Source organism: Monodon monoceros, unplaced genomic scaffold, assembly GCF_005190385.1.
Source record: "Monodon monoceros isolate NGI ecotype Baffin Bay Population unplaced genomic scaffold, NGI_Narwhal_1 Super_Scaffold_10, whole genome shotgun sequence".
Lineage (NCBI taxonomy): Eukaryota > Metazoa > Chordata > Mammalia > Artiodactyla > Monodontidae > Monodon > Monodon monoceros.
Genome location: NW_021703766.1, coordinates 3,784,277 through 3,799,284, shown reverse-complemented (window position 1 = coordinate 3,799,284; position 15,008 = coordinate 3,784,277).

The window sequence follows — 15,008 nt, the reverse complement described above, 5'->3', positions numbered from 1 at the left end:
CTCCCCCTCCCTCCCCCTCCCTCCCCCACCCCAGACCCCTTCACCACCCTTGGCTGCAGGGGCAAGCAGGTTTGTGTCTTAGAGAAAAATGGCATGAACCCTGTGCACACCCCACTCCCACCCCTGTTTAGTGCCCATGGCTTGCACTCTTTCTTTCCTATATGTATTTTTGCTGAACCACGTGAAAGCCCGCTGCAGACATCCTGACCCTTTGCGCCAAATCCAGCGTGCACCTCAAGAGCAGGTTCGTTATGTTCTCCTGCAAGAACTCATGTGACCATCACACCCAGAAAACATGGATGCAGGGCTGGCGTGCAGTACTCTCTCCGTGGGCGCATTTCCCCAACCGTCCCACTCAAGTCACTGGTGGCTGGTTTTTCCGCTGACTCGGGATGCGTTGCAATTCCTGCTGAGTCTGTTTAATCTCCTTGAGTTGAAAATGGCCCCCCAGGCTTTTTCTTTTCCGGATGCTGCCTTTCTGTTTGTAACAGAAATAATTTCTGTCCTGCAGAAATGATACAAGAACTCCTTCACCCAGATTCTCCAACTGTTAACATCTTACTGAGTTTGCCTTATCATTCTCTTCTCTCTCTCTCTTTTCTGATCCACTTGAGAGCAAGTTGCAGACCCGATGCCCCTTTACCCAAATACCCGGTGTGCGTTTCCTAAGAGCAGGACGAGCCTCTCACACAGCCACAGACAAACTCGAAACCAGACGCTTCACACTGTTACACACTCTTTCACTCTTTATCTAATCTACAGGCTTCATTCAGATTTCACACTTGTCCCCGTAATGTCGTTTCAGTACGTAAGCAAACAGATAATTTTCTCGTGCTCCAGTGTCCAGTCCAGGGTCACCTGCTGTCCTTAGCTGGCATGATTCTGATGTCTTCGTGGACGGGGGGCCAGTTGCTTTGGGGGAACGTCGTTCCGTTGGGCTGGGCGCGGGTCTCACACCTGGGCACGAGGACTGAGGCGGGTGGTCCTTCCCCGTTTTATGAGACTGTGTTCCATGGCCAGCTCCGTTCCCTCCTCCGTTCCCCATGTGATGTCACTGCCAGCTCTCGTTACTTGCCCCTCACCTGCTGGTGAGCCCAGGATCTGGCTCAGTCATCCTCCGCCCCCCACCAGGGGTTTGCTGAGTGTCTCCTCCACCCCCGGCCCTCGGCTGCTGTTGGGGACGCCTCTCTACACAGGCAGAAGGGTCCCTGACTCGTGGAGCGAGTGCCCAGGGGCCAAGTCCAGGCTCCTTCCTCCTAGCTGGGCCCCAGGGCAGGCCAGGACTCCCCTGAGTCTCAGTTTCCTCATCTGTGAAGTGAGGACAGTCATCTTCCACCCTCACACGGTGACCTCAGGGAGGAAATGAGATGGTGCCAGGAAGGGACCCTTGGTGTCAGGCCACAGTTAGCCCTGGGCAGCATGGGGGTGGCTGCCAGTGCCCAGAGGGGCCCCATCCCCATGAGGGGTCTGACCACACCGAGCTCCGGGAGCTCTGCCCTCCCAGATCCAAGCCCCAACATTTATAGTGCCACTCAATATTGAATTAGCTTTGTGGTTTTTTTTTTTTTTTTTCCTGGTTTCAACTGGGTCTTCGTTGCTGCGTGCGGGCTTTCTCTAGTTGCGGCGAGCGGGGGCTACTCTTGTTGTGGTGCGCGGGCTTCTCATTGCGGTGGCTTCTTTTGTTGCGGAGCATGGGCTCTAGGGCGCGTGGGCTCAGTGGTTGTGGCTCGCGGGCTCTTGAGCACAGGCTCAGTAGTTGTGGCACACGGGCTCAGTTGCTCCACAGCACGTGGGATCTTCCCAGACCGGGGCTCGAACCCGGATTCTTAATCAGTTCGTCACCAGGGAAGTCCCTGAATTAGCTTTTTTTTTAGCAGCCACATCACACCGAGCTGGCGTTTCACAGGCTTCACGGAGCCAGCAGGCAGGTACGTGAACTCAGAAAGGGGCACTCAGTTGGGGCTGCTGCAGACCCCACAGTCAGCAGTGGCTTTGCAGCCCTGCTGGGCCCGGTGTTTCTTCTGACTCTTGAGTCCGGCTTGGGGGACATGCTGAGAGGCCCCAGGGAGACAGGGGTCGGGCAGGGCCCCCCGATGGGCCCCGCTCGGTGAAAGCGGAGGGGTGGTCCCAGGCCCGGAAATGGCTCTGTCCTAGATGGGCCCGCGCTGGGGGCATCAGGCCAGCTGGGAGGGATGAGGCTGGAGGGGGTGATGGGGAAGGTTCCCCGACCGTGCCTGGCCTCGAATTGGGAAAGAGCAGTAAGGAGCCAAGCAGAACGTCCCAGTTCACATGACGGGCAGCGTCCGGGGTGGGGCGGGGGTGTCTCGTCCTGCTCGCCCCTCACCCCCCCCCCCCCCCCGCAGATTCTGCTTCTACTCTGACTCCTGAGCTCTGAAACATGAGATAATAAACGTGTTCTGTCTGGGGTCATTTGGTTACAGCCTCCCCAGGAGACTCCTTTTTAATTCAAAGCCTGGCCATTCATCTGCTCTCTGGGGCCGGCTGCAGAGGACACAGAGCTAGTGTGAACCCTGGGGGACCAGAGGACTCATGGGGGTCCACAAATCAAAGGAAACCGCAAATAATCATGGCTTTAAGAAGATGGAAATGGGGAATTCCTTGGTGGTCTAGTGGTTAGGACTCTGCGCTTTCACCGCCGAGGGCCTGGGTTCAGTCCTTGGTCGGGGCACTAAGATCCCATAAGCTGTGCAGCGTGGCCAAAAAAAAAAAAAAAGAAAGAAAGAAAGAAGATGGAAACTTATTTTTCACTGCAGGGGGCTCTATGATGTCAGGGCCCAAGTTTCTCCCATCTTGTTCTTCCTATTCCTAGAGTCACCCCAGGTGCCAAAATGGCTGCTGGAACTCAGGTCATCACATCTACCATCCAGCAAGCAAGAAGAAGGGCGGGGCAAAGAACGGCATGCCCCTTTCTTAAGCTGTGCGTCGCTTTGCACTCACATCCTGCTGGCTAGAACTTAGTCACACAGCCACACCTAGCTGCAAGGGAGGCTAGGAAATGTAGTCCAGGCTGCAGGGCCCCACCTCTGGCAGGGCCCATGGCGACCAACTCCGCGTGGACTCAGTATGCACTCACAGACACCAAAGCCCCAGCTCTCCCAACAGGACACCAATGCCAGGGATCTGCGGAACTTGGCAAACACCCCGCCCTGTGTTCCAAGAACTCGGGGCTCATGTGCTGAGCAAGCACCAGGGACAGGCCTGGTGTCCCATCTTTCTCCAGGCCAGCGGTGGCCTTGGGTTCCCCAGGCTCAAGATCTTGTTTGTGGCATGCCTCACTGCCTGTCTGCAGTCTTGACCAAACAATTAGAAAGGGCTCTCAGATTTCTTCAAATGAGTGGAAGAACAGAACCAAAACCAAAATATGTTTCCCTTGGAAAACTCAGGGGTGATTTTGAAACCCAGTGATGCAGAATGTCGGGAAGGGGTTGGAGTGATTGCTCTCCGGGTCCACTGAACAGAGAAAAATCCAGAAGCACTCCTGGGAGAGTGCCCTGAAGGACTGGGGAGAGGGATCTCGGGAGGAGGGCTCGGGAGTCGTGGGATCAAGTCCGCCTTGGCTGCTGGGTGCCATGTGACCCGGGCAGTCACTTCCCCTCTCTGGATCTCATGTTCTTTTCTGTATAATGAGAGGGTGGGATCAAGAGTCCCCCCATCTCTGTTGCCCTGGGGATCAGTTCCACATCCCAGGGCACCCTGCACTCTGACCCTGTATAGCTTTCTGAAAAACCCTCAGCCCACAGCTCAGCGCTGCCCCAGGGACCCGTGGTTCCTGGGAGCCCGGCCGCAGCTCCACGTGAAGGGGCCTCTCTCCTCAATTCTTTCTCATCTGCTGGACTCCTGGCAACACAAACGTTTCCAGAACAGGAAAGCCTTGTTCCCTCCTAGGCAAAGAGAAGACAATTTAGGAGCCATTAGCAGTTCCCCGGGAGAAGAGAGAAAGGGAAGGACGATGGGAAAAGAAAACCCTAAGATGCACCTTATTCATATTTTTTACAAAGCTTTTTTCCCCCTAATTTTAGAAAATCCAGAAACATAGGTAGAAAGTACGGAGGGAAAAGGTGATAACCCACATCCAGAAATATCCATTAGTTGCATTGGGGTATGTTTCCTTACAATCTCTTTAGTAAATAATTTATATGAGTTCATAATTGCTACGTATCACAGGTCTGCCCCTGTTGTTTCTTATAAACTCTGCATGGCTATAATTTTTGTTACTTTTTCCAGCTTTTTATTAAGAAAGATTTCAAATATACGGAACAGTGGAAAAAAATAGGGCAACATAGTTTGTGTCCCCACCATCTAGATTCGAATACTGTTAACGTTTGCCAGTCTTTGAGCTTGTTTTATTGGCTGTATAATATTCCATGACAGTAGGTGTACTTGAACTCAGTCAGTTACTGAACAAACATTTATTAAGTGGCTACTCTGTGCCCAGCGATCTCCTAGGCACTGGGGCCACGTCAGGGAAGCGTAGGCCTGCGTTTCCTGAGTGGACATTCAGTGCGGAACGTAGCCAGACCAAGGAGCCAACAGCCAGCAGGCGAAGGGGAATTTCTAACGTGCAACTCAGCCTTCCTGGGAGCTCAGGGCACCCTTGAGAAGGGGGAAAGTTCTCTACGGGGACTTGTGGGTTTTGTGTGTGTGTGTTTGTGTGTATTTTAAATTTTATTGGAGTAGAGTTGATTTACGATGTTGTGTTCGTTTCAGGTGTACAACATAGTGATCCAGTTATACATATTCTTCTTTTTCGGATTCTTTTCCCATATAGGTTATTACAGAATACTGAGTAGTGCTCCCTGAGCTGTACAGTAGGTCCTTGTTGGTGATGTATTTTATATATTCTACAGGGACTTCGGCCATCAGTTTGGGGCCCACTTCCTCAGTACGATGGAGTCATCAGGGCATCCCCCAGCCCGTGGGAAACCAGTGCCAAGTGGTCCCTGACTTTCTTCAGCCACGTCTCCACGACAGCCACCGGCTGTGGGTAGGATGCCACCTCAGCAGGGCCCAGCCCAGTGGTCCCCAAAGGCTGACCATATGCCAGAGTAGGCCTGTTTAAGCATTTGCACAGTCCAAAGCAAACAGACAGGAAGGGACATGGGAGACGCAAAAGCGTACTCACAAAGTGGGGCTGATCCCATTAAAAAAAAAAAAATTCCGAGATTGTTGATTTCCTTTGCTTTTGGTGCTAACGTGTCTCTTGCTTGGTGCCAAATGGCAGTAGTTGTAAGTGGTACTTTAGAAGTTGTCCTTTCTTGGTCAGACAAAGAGTTGGCAACCCTCTGTTAATTCCCAAAACTGGGGAAAAAGAAGAATTACTAATCTATGACATCTAAGAGCTGGGAGCTGCCACTGGGTCCATCTCACTCACAGAGGATGGGAATGGCCAAGGCATTGTGACCCTTTCTCACCTACAACTTGAATTTCTTTTTTTTTTCTTCTTAATTTATTTTGTTGAAGTAGAGTTGATTTACAATGTTGTGTTAATTTATACCGTACAATACAGCGATTCAGTTATACATATATCTACATTCTTTTTCATATTTTTTTCCATGATGGTTTATCACAGGCTATCATATATAGTTCCGTGTGCTCTACAGTAGGACCTCATTGTTTATCCATTCTATGTATAGTAGTTTGCATCGCTAACCCCAAACTCCCACTCCATCCCTCCCCCACCCCCCTCCCCCTTGGCAACCACAAGTCTGTTCTCTATGTCTGTGAGTCTGTTTCTGTTTCGTAGAGAAATTCTTTTGTGCCATATTTTAGATTCCACAGATAAGTGATATCATATGGTAGTTGTCTTTCTCTTTCTGACTTCTCTTAGTATGATAATCTCCAGGTCCATCCATGTTGCTGCAAATGGCATTCTTTCATTCCTTTTTTATGGCTGAGTAATATTCCATTGTATGTATGTACCACATCTTCTTTATCCATTCATCTGTCGATGGACATTTAGGTTATTTCCATGTCTTGGCTATTGTGAATAGTATGCAGGTTGAATTTCTTACCGTCCAGCCTGTCCCAGTGTCCACGGGCCCCAGGCCTCAAGGGGGAGGGGCATTCTCACCTGGGAGATAGGTGAGCCACCTCTGTCAGTGAGAGAGGGGGGAAAGGATGCTCGTGGCTTCCAGGGATACAGTTCTCTGGGACGTGTGGCAGGGGCACCTTTATGCCAGCCCTCCAAACGAGGAAACTGAGGCACGGAAGGGTTTGCGCCGTGTGCCCGAGGAGAACAGAGCCGGGCGCCAAAGCCTGTGCCTCCCTTCCACAAGGGGTCCCGATTTCACCAATCAGGAAAATTCAAAAATAATAATCTGGGGGGAACAAGTGCAGGTAAGACACCTTTTTATTTGGCCCAGACAGAAACACTTTTCAAAAGCCAAAAAAACTGAGGTTCCCCTATCACAGCATTTTATTCAAGGAACGAATACTGTAACGCACACACACGTGCGGATGACCTCAGAGGAGGTGCCAGCTGCCCCCTCACGCTGACGTATTCTAAACGCTCAGGGTCCCTATTTTGCTCCTCTTTTTTGAGCTCCCGGTGGCCAAACTGCTTGATTCAAATCCCAGCTCCTCCGCCTGCCAGTCCTGAGACTGTGGCCCAGGTCTGACCTGCCTGGGGCCTCATTTTCCTCATCTGTAAAATGGGGACAGTAAGACAGCCCTTCGACAGGCTCTCGCGTGGGGTGAGTGCCCGGAAGTGATGGTCACTTTTGTTCCCGGTCCTGAAGCAGGGACCTGGCTGGGCTCAGGACGGGGAGGCCGGGGGGAGTGTGAGCGAGGAAAGTGGGAGGCTGGCCAAGGTCAACTCTACTGACTTCCGGCTCCACCAAGGCATCCGAGCCGCCTCTGTCCAAGGCACCGAAGGGTGACCTCCCCTCGGGCTCCCCGCTTCCACAGGCACAATTCAGCGTCTTCCTCGGGCTCTGCGGAACTTTTTCCTCTAAACAATAAGTGCTGAGCTCCTGTGCTTCCTCCCCCACAAGGGCGGCATCGCACATCCGCTGCGTTTGGCGGGGATGGACACCGCGGAGGCCAAGGCATGGGGGATGGGCTCCATCCAGGAGCAGAGCTGCAGACTCGGAGGGGTGGGGGTGTGCGTGGCCTGAGACCAGGTCCCTCCCAGGACAGTCGCCCGGAGGACGCCGTCCAACCCGGCGGGGCCTTCAGTGACGACATGATATCAGAGGAGAACTTGATGAGAATGTGGAAATTTCCACAGAATGAGAGTTTGGGTCTGGTTCCCTGGACCTCTGAATGATCAGAGGTCTTTGGACTCACAGCGCAGCATGCGGTCAGCGTCTGTGTTCCCGCGTGGGTGCTTACGGTGATCATAAAGCCGCCCGTTCATTCAGCAAGACTGTGGTCGAGCAGCTGCTCTCGACTGCGCCCTGGAGGGGACCACAGTAGACAGGACAGGTGTGCGCCCTGATCTCCTGGAGTCTCAGTCCAGAGGGAGCCCCCATTTATTTATTTTTTAAACGTTTACAGCGGCCCACCTTTTTTTTTTTTTTTTTTTTGATTTATTTTGTCTGCCCCGGGTCTTAGTTGCAGCACGTGGGATCTTTAGTTACAGCATGCATACGGGATCTAGTTCCCTGATCAGGGATCGAACCCCGGGCCCCCTGCGTTGGGAGCACGGAGTCTTACCCACTGGACCACCAGGGAAGTCCCGAGGGAGCCCCCATTTAAACAAGAGCTTGGCAGTTCCGTGGGTGGTAAAGACTGTGTTCAGAAGATCTGGTGGAAAAGCAAGGTAAGAGCAGCGAGAAGCCACATCACCCCTGCTAGGACGGCCACAATGGGAAAGATGGACAGTCACAAGTGTTGGCGAGGATGCAGAGAAATCAAAACCAGCATGCACTGCTGCTGGGACTGGAAACGGGTGCAGCTGCTTGGGAAGACAGCCTGGCAGCTCCTCAGAAGGTTAAACATAGAGTGACCACGTGACGCAGGCATTCCACTCCTAGGTATCTACCCGAGACAAACGGAAACGCCCCCCCCCACAGAAAAGTGTCCACGACTGTTCACAGCACTGTTCACAATAGCCTCAAAGTGGAAACGACCCAAATATCCATCCATGGATAAATGAATAAACAGAGTGTGGTCTGTCCGCGCGCTGGGATGTTACTCGGCCGTAAAAAGGAATGAAGCACAGGCTGTGACGTGGATGAACCTTGAAAACATCCTACTACGTGAAAGAAGCCAGTTACAAAAGACCCACATATTGTGTGATTCCACTTGTACGAAATGTCGAGAATAGGAAAATTCATAGAGACGGAAAGTAGGTTAGTGTTTGCCAGAGCTGGGGGGCAGGGAGAATGGGGGTTGACACTGAAGGATATAGGGTTTCTCTGGGGGGCGGTGAAACTGTTCTGGAATCACATAGTGCTAATGGTTACACACCCTTGTGAATACGTTTTAAAAAAGACTGCTCAATTGTACACTTTAAAACTGTGAATTTTATAGTATATGAATTATAGCTCAACATGAAAAAAAGCAGAGAGAAGGGCCGGGAAACGGGCGCTTTCAATCTTTTAAGGATCTCTCCACACGTAAGTCCTGGAAAGTGTATAAAATATTCATTCCTTTGGAACTTTCCAGGCTTTCACAGGCCACAGAGCTGTGGCCCGTTCTTCATGATCTTCTGGCTAGGGGTTATTTCTGTGGCCTGGGCTGTCCAGGGATGGTGCTAGCGCATTTTGAGCACAGTAAGGGCTCAGAAAATGCGGGCATGTCAGAAGCCACAGGGATGTCTGAGACAGCCACCTCTTTGCTTTACTTCGGAGGTCTAAATTCCATTCAAACCCTTCTGTCCTTCAAAGCCAGCCCTTGTTGGACCCTCTCCACTTAAATGTATATATAGCCTTTTAATGAAAGGGAACAGAGTGGGTACTGCCAGGTACTGTTGGGCAGGTTGTTCACTGTGCAAGCAGCATTGATTGAACATTTGCGATATACCAGAAACTGTACTGAGCTCATTTTCTACGATGAACTTTGTTTAATCTTCACATTCACCCTTGGGTGAGAGTTGTTACCCTCAGTTTATGAAGGCAGGAGCCTTGGGAAATTTCATGATTCCCCTAATTCCCACTCCTTTCACAGCTGTGCTGGGAGGGATGCAACTCCAGCAGGAGCCTTCCTGCAAAGCAGGCCCTATCTGACCACTGGGAGGAGCCAGAGTTCTCCACCACCCCAGGCCTCTCCACGCCTAGAGCTGGTCTCAGCTGGAGGAAGTGCAGTGGTTAGACGCTCGCACCAGGGGTCAACAGGACAACCTGTTCTCATGCAAGTTGTTTAATCTCTCTGCTTCACAGTCCTGTGCGGGTTGTGTTTCCCCATCAGTCCATGAGGGCAGGGGCCCAGCCGTCCCATTCACAGCAGTACCCAGTGCCTGGTGCATTCCCTGGCACGTAGTAAGCACGTAATTAATATTGTTTTGAACAAATGAGTGAATGAATGAATGAATGTGTCCTGCTCAGTGCTGGGGCCTGGGCTGAGACTGCAGGATGGGCCCCTGGAAGTCACCCGACCCCTGGTAGAAGAGGCCACAGCCGCCGGGTGCCCCATCCTGGCAGAGGTCAGAGTCTCCATGGGTGGTCCCACCCTGGGGTGTGATCCGAAGAAAGCCCAGAAAACACAGCTGTAGGGCCCACCGCTCCGGGGGGCGGAGCGGGGGGAGTCCTGGCCTCTCCTGTTTAGCGGCCTTGCCTGCACCGTGACCTTCCCCACCTGGCCCCGTCCATCTCGCAGGCTGCCCTGGGCCACCAGGGAGCCTTTCGCACGGAAAGGGGACCTTCTCCATCTGCAGGGCCTCCCGGGACTTGCATCTCCAGCTCTCCAGTTACATTCCATTCACAAAAAACAATCTAGATCTTAAGACGTATGAGCGCATTAAAAGGAAAGAAGTGAGGTGGAAAAATGTGGTCAGGGAGCCAGCAAGCTGGGATTGGGGCACAGGAAGTGGCTGCTCCGCCCCCTTTCCACCCACCCACACACATGCCAGCCGGGGAGCCTTTCCATCTGCCGTGTGGGCTGCTCGAGCTGTGGAGATGGGGGGAGTGGCCCGAGAGGCAAAGAGTTTCGGAGGTGGAGGCCCCCTACCCCTCCACCGACCGTTCCATTCTTCCCTCTCAACCGGGGCTGCCAGGGACTGTCGGGCAGGTCGTTCATTCTGCGCGAAGACCTGGCTCCGTCCAGCAAGCCGCGTGCCCTGGCGTGGGGTTCTGTGGCCCAGCGGAGCATCTTTTCCTCACACACAAAGGCACCACCTGGGCTAGTGGTCCTGGCTCCTGTATCTTTACTTCTAAGATGCTTAAAACAGAACTTTGCTAAGTGTGGCTCCGCTTCCACCACCCCCCCACCCCCACTCTGAGACTCTCCATGGTTCCCACTGACCTACAGGATAAAAATGAGGATAATAATAACATAGCGCTCACACTTCCTAATCATTTACGGTATGCCCAGACTGCGCTAAGGGATTTTGCGTGCAATGCCTCTTCCCCCATCACGTGCAATCTTTATATTACCAAGCATAACACGTATATAGAAAACTGCACAAAACATCTACGTACTAACAAACTATAAACACATTTAACCTTCACGGCAGCACCACGAGGTGGTCATTATTACCAATCCCATTTTCCAGAGGAGGAGACTGAGATGCAGAGGGTAAGTTGCAGGCCTGAGCTCACACAGTGAATGGCAGAGGCAGGATTAAAGCCAGGCCTCCGGCTGCATCAACCCATGGGGATCCTGTGCTGGCCCGGCTCACGGAATCCTCACAAGCCCCTGCCAGGGGCTTCTCTCCTTGTGCCCATTTTCCAGATGGGACAGAGAGGTCAGAGAGCTCAGTCACTTCCTTGTCCAGGGGTCGAGGCCCAGCATGGAGGATACCAGATCACACCTCCACACTGTGCCTCTGCGCACAGTAGGTGCTGGATAAATGCCCATGTGAGTGAGGGTTGGGTGCAGGAATGTGCACCAGTGCCCGGTCCCTCTCCAGGAAGTTTTGTGAGAGGCAGAGGGGGTCCGCATTCCCTGGGAGGCCGGGTCAGACATGGAGTCTGATGAGGAGGCCTTTACCCCTAAAGTTGTTCCCCTCTCCCTGACTTTCCTCTTCCCCAGAAGGGGCTTGTTTCAGGACGGAGTCCCAAGGTTGCTGTCCTTTGCCTCCCACTGGCCCCTCTGGAGCAGGCTCCCCGCCTGCACCTCCTCATGCCCCAGTGTGCTTTGCAGACAGTAGGGCCTAAATGGACTGAATTCCAAACAGCAGGGTCATCTCTGCCACTGGGAGAGCCCGTGTTCACACCCCACCCCCGGCCTTGCCACCTTGAGAAAACGACTTGGCTGCTCTGGCCCTCAGTTTCCTCACCTGCAAAATGGGATGAACACCTTGCCCGAGGTTTGTTGTGTGGCTGACACCACCTACTCTGTGCAGTGTCCCTGCGAGGGTGTTGGCACCTGTGGCGACAGCTCTGTCCCCATCGTCACGTGGCAGCACACACAGATCTGGTGGCTTAAACAAAATCAGGGGCGAGGGGCTTCCCTGGCGGTGCCGTGGTTAAGAATCCGCCTGCCAATGCAGGCAGGGGACAGGGGTTTGAGCCCTGGTCCAGGAAGATCCCACGTGCCGCGGAGCAACTAAACCCGTGCGCCACAACTACTGAGCCCGCGCTCTAGGGCCCGAGAGCCACAACTGCTGAAGCCCGTGCTCCTAGAGCCCGTGCTCCGCAACGAGAGAAGCCACCGCAATGAGAAGCCCTCGCACCGCAACAAAGAGTAGCCCCCGCTCGCCGCAACTAGAGAAAGCCCGCGCGCAGCAATGAAGAGCCAACGCAGCCAAAAATAAATAAATAAAATCTATTTAAAAAAAGAACCTGCTGTATAAAAATAAATAAAAACAAAATTCAAAACAATAATTAAAAAATAAAAAAACCCAGAGGCTGTTCTTCACCTTGAATCCTCGTCCACATGGCCCCAGAAGCCTGATTCCTGTTAGGGGATTTTTTTTTTTCTTCCTGTTGCATCTGTCAGTATCATAAATACTTGCAAGGGGAAGAAAAAAAATTCCCCCAGACTTTACGTCAACACAAACAGCCCTAATTGGTCCTGGAGCCTCATAATTCTCAGATTGTCTTGACCATGTGTATCTAGGAAATTCACAGCAGCAAAGGTGAAGGGTGTTTTCATTCGTAAATTGAAGTGGAGGCTTTGTCTTCCACTGAAATGTGGCTCCAGCTCCTTGCCTTGGGGCACTTTTTCTATGTGTGTGCAGAAATCTGACTTATCGCTTTCTTAGGGGAAAGGAGAAAATGCATGAATATTTAATTATTCTGCAGCCAGGAGGGGAGGGTTGGGAGCCAAATGAATAAAGAGCTGGATTTTTCTTTTCAAAGGCCACGGCAGGATCCGACCTGGCCCTTCAGATTTCCCCCGTCCTCCCGCCCTGTGTCATGTTGGCGGCCACAGCTGTCATGTTCCTGCTACCCCGTCCTCTCTAGTTTTGGAAAGGATCAGCCGTAGGCGTGTTTGGGTCATTTCCGGTCGGTTCTTCTGGGCTCCTTGGCATATTTTGTTTGGCTTGCAACAAACATAGGCGAAGGGGGTGGGGAAAGGGGAGGTAAGGTCCAAGCACATCTTTGGCCGAAAAACTGCGGCCAACAGGGAAGGGGAACCTGTGGCTGAGGAGGCTAGAACATTCTGCAGTGTGAAAGCCAAAAACTTCCAAAAGAAACATTCTGTAGTTTCCAGCCTGTAAGGGGAGGAAGAGGATTTCCTCTTTGGGCGGCTTCTGGGGGCTCTGGGGAGGGCCCCCCATCAGTGGTGGCCCCTCTGGCGGCCAGCACGGAGGGGCGGTGGCGGGGGCGGGGGACAGGAAACAGGTTCGGGAGTCTGGGCAGGACCAAATTTGGAGAAACTCAGGGGCAAGCATTTCAGCCCAGGCAGGAATAGGACTCTCTGTAAAGGCAGAACACTCTCCCCCAACGGTGGTCCTGGGGAGAGCTGCCTCTGCTTCTTGGGGGAGGGGGGTGTAAACTGAGGCACCAACGTACCTTCACTTCGCAGAGAGAGTTTAAATGAGGACTGCATGTCGGCGGAGAATGACCACAAGTCCCACTGGCTGAGCACACACTGTGTACCGCAGGCTTCCCTGCGTCCTCAGCACGCATCCCTGCAAGGGACGGGCCATTAGGTCCATAAGACAGATGCGGAAACCGTGGCTCAGAGAGGCCAACGGGCTGACCCAGGCTCCTTAGAAAGAACCATCTCTTCCCCAGTAGATGATTTTAAGTTGTACTATTCTCTGTTTAACAACAGGATGCCAGATGTAAAGGCATTCTCTGTAAACTGTTGAACATAAAATAATGGAGAATTCACATTTTTCATAACGATTAGGAATAATTCAGGCAATCGTGTTAGGCCAATTTTGTTATAGCGGGTCCCTTTCCTGCCATCTGACAGAAAATGGGCATAAATGATGCGCAAAGAGCCCACCTTTCACATCGACGAAGCTGTAATAAAAATTCAAAAATGTTTTTAAATGATAAAGATGTTCACAGTGTGAACAGCATCCCCTTGGATATGGCACCTTGTGCAGTGCACAACCTAAACAACCGAACACAGCAGCCCTGATGAGTGAGCAGATTTGAACCTGGGGCTGTCTTTCCAGGGCCTGGGTACTGCCAGGCTCCTCCCATGGCTTAGCTGGCTTGCGATTTGGCCCCATCCCAGCTTCTAACTGCTAATGACAAAGAGCACTTGATGAATCAGAAAGGAAGGGATAGAGGTGTAGGGATTAGATCCAGTTTTTATCACTCTCTCCCGAGTCCTAGCACAGGGCCTGGCATGCAGTGGGCTCCTTAAGGCAGCCTGAATGAATGATTGTGTGAATGAAAGCTAAGTCCACTCCTCTCCCCACCCCCTTGTCTGCATCCCACACGGCACTGAGCTCAGGGGTGGTGGCAGATGGAGGGGCTACAATCTGAAACCCCACTGAGCCAAGGGAAGAGAGCCAGTTCCCACAGGCCCCGGGACACAGTGAGCCGTGTGAAAGCCGCCGGCCAGAGCCTCTTGTAATCAGGGACAATGCTTGGCCCTCATTCCCGAAGGACATCCCGGGGTCTCCGGAGGCTGGACCAGTCCTGCCAAGTGCTCTGGCCTTCTGCCCGCCCAGCGCCGCCTGGTGAGGGTGGGGCCCACCTGGCGACTCCTTCCTTCCAGCTGCTGGCTCCGGGGGTTCCGGCCACGCTTTCCTGTGGCCGCCCCTTCTCTTCCCGGCCCCCACCCTGCTGGCCTTGCTGCTCCAGTTTCTGCCTGCCAGCAGCCCCGGTCTTTCTGGGCTGTCCCTCTGGGGCACGGGGCTGGGGTCCTCAGCCCCCAAGGAGGGGGTGACGGCTCTGGCTCTGTGCAGCTGACTCGTGTGTCACGCTCGCTGAGGGTGGGTCTTGAGACAGCAGTGCTCACCTGTGTAATGGGACCGTGTGGACACCCTCTGCACTCACTCCCTCAGGCCTCGCGCGGCGGTCCTTGGATAGGCTGGGGTCATTATCCCAACTTCACAGGTGGGGAAACTGAGGCTCTGAGAGCTTGAGGGACTTGACAGGGTCACAATAAGTTTATCAGAGGCAGTCAAGGTTTGAGCCCAAGCACGTCTGCCTCCAAATTGGGAGTGTCTCACCATTCTGCCTACCTGCCCTGCACACCCCAGGACTTCAGCCCGCGCACCCAGGCTGCATCTGGGATTCTCACCCCTGGTGGAGATGCCCAGGACTGTGCTGGAAGCAGAGAGAACGTTCCCCTTGCCCCACCCCCACCAGCTCCTGGCTCCAGTGACATCCAACAGAACACCCTAAATGGGCCAGGAAGTTGGATGAACTTTGCCCAAACAGTGTTCTTATGGGGGAGACCAGAAGCGGTTGTGTTGCTTCCTTCTGAAGTTTCTCCAGGACAGACCCCGGTGTGTGTGTGTGTGTGTGTTA